We start from the raw sequence: 7633 nt of genomic DNA, 5'->3' as shown, positions 1-7633 counted from the left end.
ACAGGTCTGCCTGGGACCAGCCAGCATCGTGTGGTTCTTGCCTTCGTGCAGAAAAGATTTCATAATACGAGTCCAGGTGATTTGGAGAGTACATTTATTAAAGCTGGGGACAGTGAGACAAGGATGGACCTAGGATTGAAGAAGCAACAAGAAAAAAAAAAATAAAAAGAAAGAAAAAAAGAAGAAGAAGAAGAAAAAAGAAGAGAAAAAAAACCATTCTAAATGATAAAAAAATAAAAACATAAATAAAAACAATAATAATAATAATAATAATAATAATAATAAAAAGAAGCAACAAAAGACAGTCTAGACAGGCCTGCTTTGGTTTTCTAAAAATGTTATAGGAAAGAAATGAGGTGGGGGAAGGAGAGAGGGAAGGGAAAGGCGCCAAATAGGTCCTTTGTTTTGAAGGTTTTTAAAGGCGGAGAGTTTAGGAGAGGTCATGGGGGAGATCTCAATAGAATGTTCATCAGGTTTTCCATGTGCACTCTTTCAGGGTTGTAGTCTTTGCTGATTGGTCAGCGCCAGGAAAGAGGGTCATTAGTAATCAAAGCTGGTCCTGGCATTGCCTACTAGGTTTTGTTGCTTTTGGGCCTGGAGCTAAAATACAACTGGGGCTAGATGTTATCTCTCGGAAGGAAAGGTCAGGGAGTCCTAAGCCACATGATCAGCGATATGCTGCGGGGGGAACAGCCACCCTGCGGCGAGGTCCAGCGCCGATTTTGCCTGTTGCTGTACAGCTGGGGCTTTCCACCCTGCTGACCTTCGGTATCTGGCTGCGAATTCCTCGGCCAGTTTGTTCAGCTATCTGTCTCAGCTTCCCCATTCCATAGCTTCTTACGATCCTGCCTCAGCATGGAGCAGACTCTGGAATCTCTAATCTGGGTTCAAAATCATGGCTCTACCATTCACTGGCTATTTGACCTCAGGAAAGTTACATAATGACACTGACTATCAATTTCCTCATCAGAAAAGTGGGGGTGATAATTCTCATTTCATAGGAGGGTAATAAGAAACAGATGAGATGAAGTATCAGGTGTCCGGCACCATATTTGACATACAGTCAATACCTAATAAAAGTTAGTTTCCTAATGGGTGAATGTAAGTAGGTAGGAATGCAGTGGGTACACACCTAACCTAGGAGGTAAGGATTTGCAAGCAAGCCTTTCTTCAATGCTTTCTTTGTGCCATCATCACAGTGACTCTAGTCTGGATAGCCCATTGGTCTGACCATACACACAGTCTCTTCCTAGTCTTTCAATAGGAATGACTAATGAGCAAACTCTAATTTCATTATGTATCTTGGAGGGTTGTCTTGAATGAGGTGGTCAGCCTCTGAGAACCTCATTTTCTTTCTTTCTTTCTTTCTTTTCTTTCTTTCTTTCTTTCTTTCTTTCTTTCTTTCTTTCTTTCTTTCTTTCTTTCTTTCTTTCTTTCTTTCTTTCTTTCTTTCTTTCTTTCTTTTGGCAAGTCCACTGCTACAATGAAAGAGTAAACTGTTGAAATCTTTGTTAAGATACCCTTGATCAGAAGGCCTCAGTTTTTTTATTTATAACATGCAGATGCATGTTCACCTTGTAAGAAGGATGAAAGGAGGGTATCTACCAGAAAAACTCAGAAACATTTGTTCGCAAAGATATATGCACCTCTGTATTCATTGCAGCATTATTCACTATGGCCAAGAGATGGAGATAACCAAGGTGTCTTTCTTAAAAAAAAATCTATATATCTATATATCTATATCTATATCTATATCTATATCTATATCTATATCTATATATCAGATCTATATCTATATCTATATCTATATCTATATATCAGATAGGAAGGGAGAAGGAGAGAGAGATAGAAACATCAATGATGAAAGAGAATCATTGCTTGGCTGCCTCCCTGCACACCCCTCACTAGGGATTTGAGCCCACCACCTGGACATGTGCCCTTGAATAGAATCGAACCTGGGACCCTTCAGTCCACAGGCTGACGCTCTATCCACTGAGCCAAACTGGCTAGGGCCCAAGGTGTCCTTTGATAGAGTATTTGATAATGAAGATGTGGTACATATATACTATAGGATACTATTCAGCCATAAGAGAAGATGAACTGCTACTGTGACAACATGATGGGTCTTGAGAATATTATGCTAAGTGAAATAAGTAAGTCAAAAAAAAAACCTAAGAACCATATGATTTCACTCATGTGTGGGATATAAAACTGAAACTCGTAGACACAGACAGACAACAGTATGGTGGATGCCAGAGGGAGGTAGCAAAGGGTAAAGGGAGACAAATATATGGTGAGGAAGATGATTTGACTTTGGGTGGTGGGTACACCCTGCAATATACAGATCATGTATCATAGAAATGTGCACTTAAAACCTATACGACCCTATTAACCAATGTCACCCCAATAAATTTAATAAAAAAAGAACGGTGAAAGAACTGGAAATAATGAAAACGATCAAAGAGTGCTGACACTCAAAGGGACTCAATGAATTGTAACTACTAATAGTAGAATAGGAGACCTTTGATCTGAACTAGAAGTTGGTTAATTGATTGATACAGTTGATTAAAATAAGAAATCTTAAAGAAAAAAAATCCAACTGTCCCTCTCTCACCAAGCCCTCTCAGTGCCACTGAAATCATCAAACCTGTTCATTTCATCCCTAAAGGCAGCTCCTATCCCCAACACGATCTTTATGATAGACATGAGTCATCCACTTACAGAGGCTAGAACTTCTCCAGACATGAAGTCTGGTCATTTCCAGATAAATGACCACAGGCTGTGGAAGGAGGAGAAGAGAGTGGGTTGCCACTCACCATGGGCCACAGAAGAGGAAGATGTGGAGAAATCTGGAATGGGAGGGTGGTTTGAAGGGAGAAGGAACCGTGAAGTAGGAACTGCTTTGGTGACCAGCTGTCCCGCACACTGTGGTCTGGAGCAGACTGTCCTCTGCCTGCAGAACTGGGCTGCTCCCCGAGCATCCACTTTGAAATGAGCTTTTTTGCTCTGGAGGCCTGGGCGAGCTTTCCTTCCCCACCTGACTCTTTACACGTCAGTAACATTGACTCTCATAAGCCCCAGAACATGGGTTAAAGGGATGTGGCCTCCTGGATGGGGTTATGGTGCCCTGAAGGGAAATCCTTACCTCCTGGTCCAAGTGAGACTGGACAGAACCAGTTTGACCTTGCCTTCGCCTTGGGACAAAGGTGAAACACCACACCTGGTTAAACATATTACAAATTACTACCCCCACTCTGAACTGGGACCATATAGTCAATGCAAAATCCACCTGGCAAATTACTAATTACAATTACTAATATTATAATCAAATGCACATGTCTGGTTTAGTTCTTGCAGTTTATAATTAGACCTTGTTGTATGTGTGTGTGGCGGGGAGGGGACTTGAAAGCAGCTGTTTTGGTGCTATTTAGATCTGTGACTGACCCAGTTTTTAAAAATTAAAAATGTGGCATTGGTCATTTGTCACGTCTTTGCGCCTTGTTCACACTGGTGTAAGAAGGGCTTTGAGAAGTGTTTTCTGTACTGTGAGCATGTGGAAGAGGAAGGGCCTGTGGCCAGGGTTCCGACCAGCCCTCAAACACAGTTCCAGAGGCAGAGCTCTTGCTGAGATTTAGTTTCACTTGCTGAAAGGAAGATGGCAACGTAGATCTCTTTGGAGGGTAACCTTAAAAAGCAGTGGATTTCAGAGGCAAATAATTAGGGAGGTTGTTTATACTGGTGTTCTCGAAGTTTTTGCCACCACTACCCTCATGATAAAAATGAGCAATAGGGTGAAACCTTAACCATCAATTCCCCCCTCCTATCCCTGTGTGCAGAGGGTCTGGCTTCCAGGATCCTGCCCACAGCCTTGCAAGTAAATTGATAGTTTATTCGAAATAAACAGCATGAATTAGGACTATCATCTATGTCTGGTTGTTCGACTGGTTCTATGCCTGCTCATTATACAACAAGGTTTTTAGCTCAAAGTCAAAGGCAGCTCCTCTCCCCTCGTTCTCAAGCATGTAGAAATAATCAAAGATGACCAAACATTTAAGTAAGATGTAAAGGACAAGATAAACTAACAGAAAAAAAAAAATGAAGGAAGCAGAGATAACTCAGGGAACAAACCAAAAAACCAAATAAACAAATTTAAAAGTTATCTAATGAGCATCCTCATAGAAGATGGTGCATTCACAAAATAAGAATTGGTTGCAATGAAAAAAAAAAAAACACAACTCAGTGCAAAATAGAGGCTCCCCAAAGTTGACAACAATCCTAATAATTTATATTACACTAGAGGCCCAGTGCACGATATTTGTGCATGGGGGGGAGGGTCCCTCAGCCCGACCTGCACCCTCTCCAATCCGGGAGCCCTCAAGGGATGTCCTACTGACGGCTTAGGCCTACTCCCCAAGGTTCTCTGCTCTCTGTGGGGCCTGCCTGCTCCACACCATGGTGATGGCAAGCAGGCCCTGCTGGGTGCTGCCTGTGGGCCGCGCTTGCCTGCTTGCGGATCACTGCAGGGACCCGCCACGCCCGGCGACCCGCCAGCAGGTCCTGCTGGGCGCTTGCCTGCTCCAGGTCGCCACGGCAATGCCTGCTGGGCTTACGTTGCTGGGGTGACGCACCCAGCATCCTGCCCCGGCTGCTATGGGCGCCGCCATCTTTGTTGCAGAGTGATGGTTAATTTGCATATTACTCCTTTATTAGATAGGATTACCAATAATAATGGGTGAAGCAAAAAGAAACTTTTTACAACTATCAACTACAAAGAATGAATTTTGATCAACCATAGAGACAAGTTCTCTTTCTCTTCCCTCTATTGAAAATGATATTATAAAATCATTATCCTATGAAGAGGCTATAAAGCCTGGCCGGCATGGCTCAATGGTTGAGCATAGAACTATGAACCAAGAGGTTCAATTCCAGGTTGCAGACTCAACCCCTAGTAGTGGGTGTGCAGGAAGCAGCCAATCAATGATTCTCTTTCATCATTGATGTTTCTATCTCTCTCCCTCTCCCTTCCTGTCTGAAATCAATAAAAATATATATTTTAAAAAAGCAAACAACTAAAATTTATAGGAAAAAACATCTATAGAGGTGTGTTAAGCAGTTAACTAATAAAAAATTTGCATTTCCCTGGCCATCAGCTTTTTATTTTTTTATAATGTTTTAAAATTGATTTGAGGACATTCAGAAAGCCAAGAGACATATGAAAACATGCTCAAAGTCACTAATCATCCGAGAAATGCAAATAAAAACAACAATGAGGTACCATCTCACACCTGTCAGACTGGCTATCATCAACAAATCAACAAACAACAAGTGCTGGAGAGGATGTGGAGAAAAAGGAACACTTGTGCACTGCTGGTGGGAATGCAGACTGGTGCAGCCACTATGGAAGACAGTATGGAGTTTCCTCAAAAAACTGGAAATGGAACTCCCATTTGACCCTGTGATCCCACTTCTAGGAATTTATCCCAAGAAACCAGAAACACCAATAAGAAAGGATATATGCACCCATATGTTCATAGCAGCACAATTCACCATAGCTAAGATCTGGAAACAGCCTAAGTGCCCATCAGTAGATGAATGGATTAGAAAACTGTGGTACATCTACACGATGGAATACTATGCTGCGGTAAGAAAGAAGGAACTCTTACCATTTGCAACGGCATGGATGGAGCTGGAGAGCATTATGCTAAGTGAAATAAGCCAGTCAATGAAGGAAAAATACCCATGATTTCACTCATTCATGGATAATAGAGACCATTATAAACTTTTGAACAATAATAGATACAGAGGCAGAGCTGCCTCACACAGATTGTCAAACTGCAGCGGGAAGGCCGGGGAGGGTTGGGGGGCAGGAGGGAGGGGGGTAAGAGATCAACTGAAGGACTTGTATGCATGCATATGAGCATAACCAATGGACATAAGACACTGGGGGGTAGGGGAAGCCGGGGTATTGTCAAGGGCGGGGGGAAAAAAAGGACACATATGTAATACCCTTTGTAATGCTTTAAGCAATAAAAACAAATTAAAAAAAATAAAATTGATTTGAGAGAGAGAGGAATGGAGAGTGAGAGCAAGTGAGTGAGAAAGATTGATGTGAGAGAGAAACATGCATCGGCTTTTTTTGTCTCTCTCTTTTAAGTGTTAGTGTCTGCAGAGTTCTGTCCTTATAGCTCTCCTCCATCCACAGGCGGCTGACCACCTCTGTGGCTGCAGCTCCGGTCTTGATTTCCTAACCTCAGGCCACAGCTCTTTCCTCCTCTAGACCCATACTCATCCATTCAACAACTGTTTCTTTTTTTAGAGCAATAAATACCTTTATTATATGAGCTAAGATAATAGGGAAGGACAATTTAGTTGCCTTTCTGGGCCCTGATTGTCCTTAGATAAAAGTCCAACTCCTTGCCCTCTAGCACATAGCCATCTGCTGAGCCACATTGGCTTGGTCTTGTAGCGATGCTGTTACTGCTCTTCTAGAAGACTGCTGATTGTGGCATTGTTCTCCCTTTCTTCACGTTTCTTCTAAACTTTCCTTTTTTTTTTTTAATCCTCACCTAAGGATATATTCATTTATTCATTGATGAGAGAGAGAGAGAGAGAGAGAGAGAGAGAGAGAGAGAGAGAGAGAGAGAGAATGTAAAACATCGATCGGTTGCCTCCTGTACCTGCCTGACTGGGAATCAGACCTGTGACTCTGGTGCATGGGACGATGCTCCAACCAACTGAACCACTCGGCCAGGTCTCTCCTGAACGTTTTTTTAAAATCGTTTTTTGTTTAAAATCTTTTCCTCCTCAGGAGTCAGCTTGGCCCCCTTCTTGTGGCCCAGAGGCAGTGCCAGTGGGTACGGTGTGTGGTCAGTGAGCACGATGCAGTTCTTTACTGGAGTCTTGGTGTGGACCAGCTCGGTGTTGGGTGCGTTGTAATAACACCAGTAACCCTTGCACACAACACTCCGAGCACCAGGAGCAGTTGCCTATGTCCAGCCTCAAGGCACAGTATTTCTTGCTGCGTCCCCTCACACAGACTGGGTGTCTGAGGGCAGGGGCAATCTTACTATTGGCAGCAAGTGTCCCAGCTCATATTTTTGCTTCTTGTGGTAGGGCTTTCCCTTGCCCCCAGTCTTGCGGTGCTTGGGCCAGTTGTCCCAAGAGATGACCATGGCTCGAAGCTGCCTGGAAAGAGCTGGGTGTCGTAAGCCAGGTACTTTTTTTGGCTGGGACACATCAGTGAATGAAACAAAGATCTTTGCCTCCATGGAGCTTACGTGCCTAGATCTCTCCCTGTGGTTGTACCTAAGACTCAGTCTATCCCCAATTATCTCCTTATCTGTGCCCTTTGATTCTCCCCACCCCTAAACCTATTCTTCCCACGTAGCCCCCATCTCTCTGATAGCACTGTCATTCTCTCGGAAACCTGGGAGTCATCCCTGACCCCTCACCAATAGATCACCATAGGCTGACCATTCTGGGACCTGAATCTCTCTCAAAACCCTCCCCTTGTCTGTATTTCCACTGCCTGCCCCATTCTCATCCTTTCTCACCTGGCTTACTAACTGGCGTCTCTGCCTCGGGGCTTGTTCCTGCCTATCATTCCCCATATAGCAGCTAGAAGGAGGATAAA

At 43.4% G+C, this 7633-nt stretch overlaps 1 pseudogene; it reads right to left on the bottom strand.

Moving 5' to 3' along the window:
- Nucleotides 1-6770: 6770 nt before the first annotated feature.
- Nucleotides 6771-7172, bottom strand: LOC106697597 (annotated as a pseudogene).
- Between the last annotated feature and the right edge of the window lie 461 nt (nt 7173-7633).

This window comes from Myotis lucifugus, unplaced genomic scaffold (assembly GCF_000147115.1).
Source record: "Myotis lucifugus unplaced genomic scaffold, Myoluc2.0 scaffold_86, whole genome shotgun sequence".
Taxonomy (NCBI): Eukaryota; Metazoa; Chordata; class Mammalia; order Chiroptera; family Vespertilionidae; genus Myotis; species Myotis lucifugus.
Note: the sequence above shows the minus strand (reverse complement) of the source record. Positions and strands in the feature narration are given on the sequence as shown.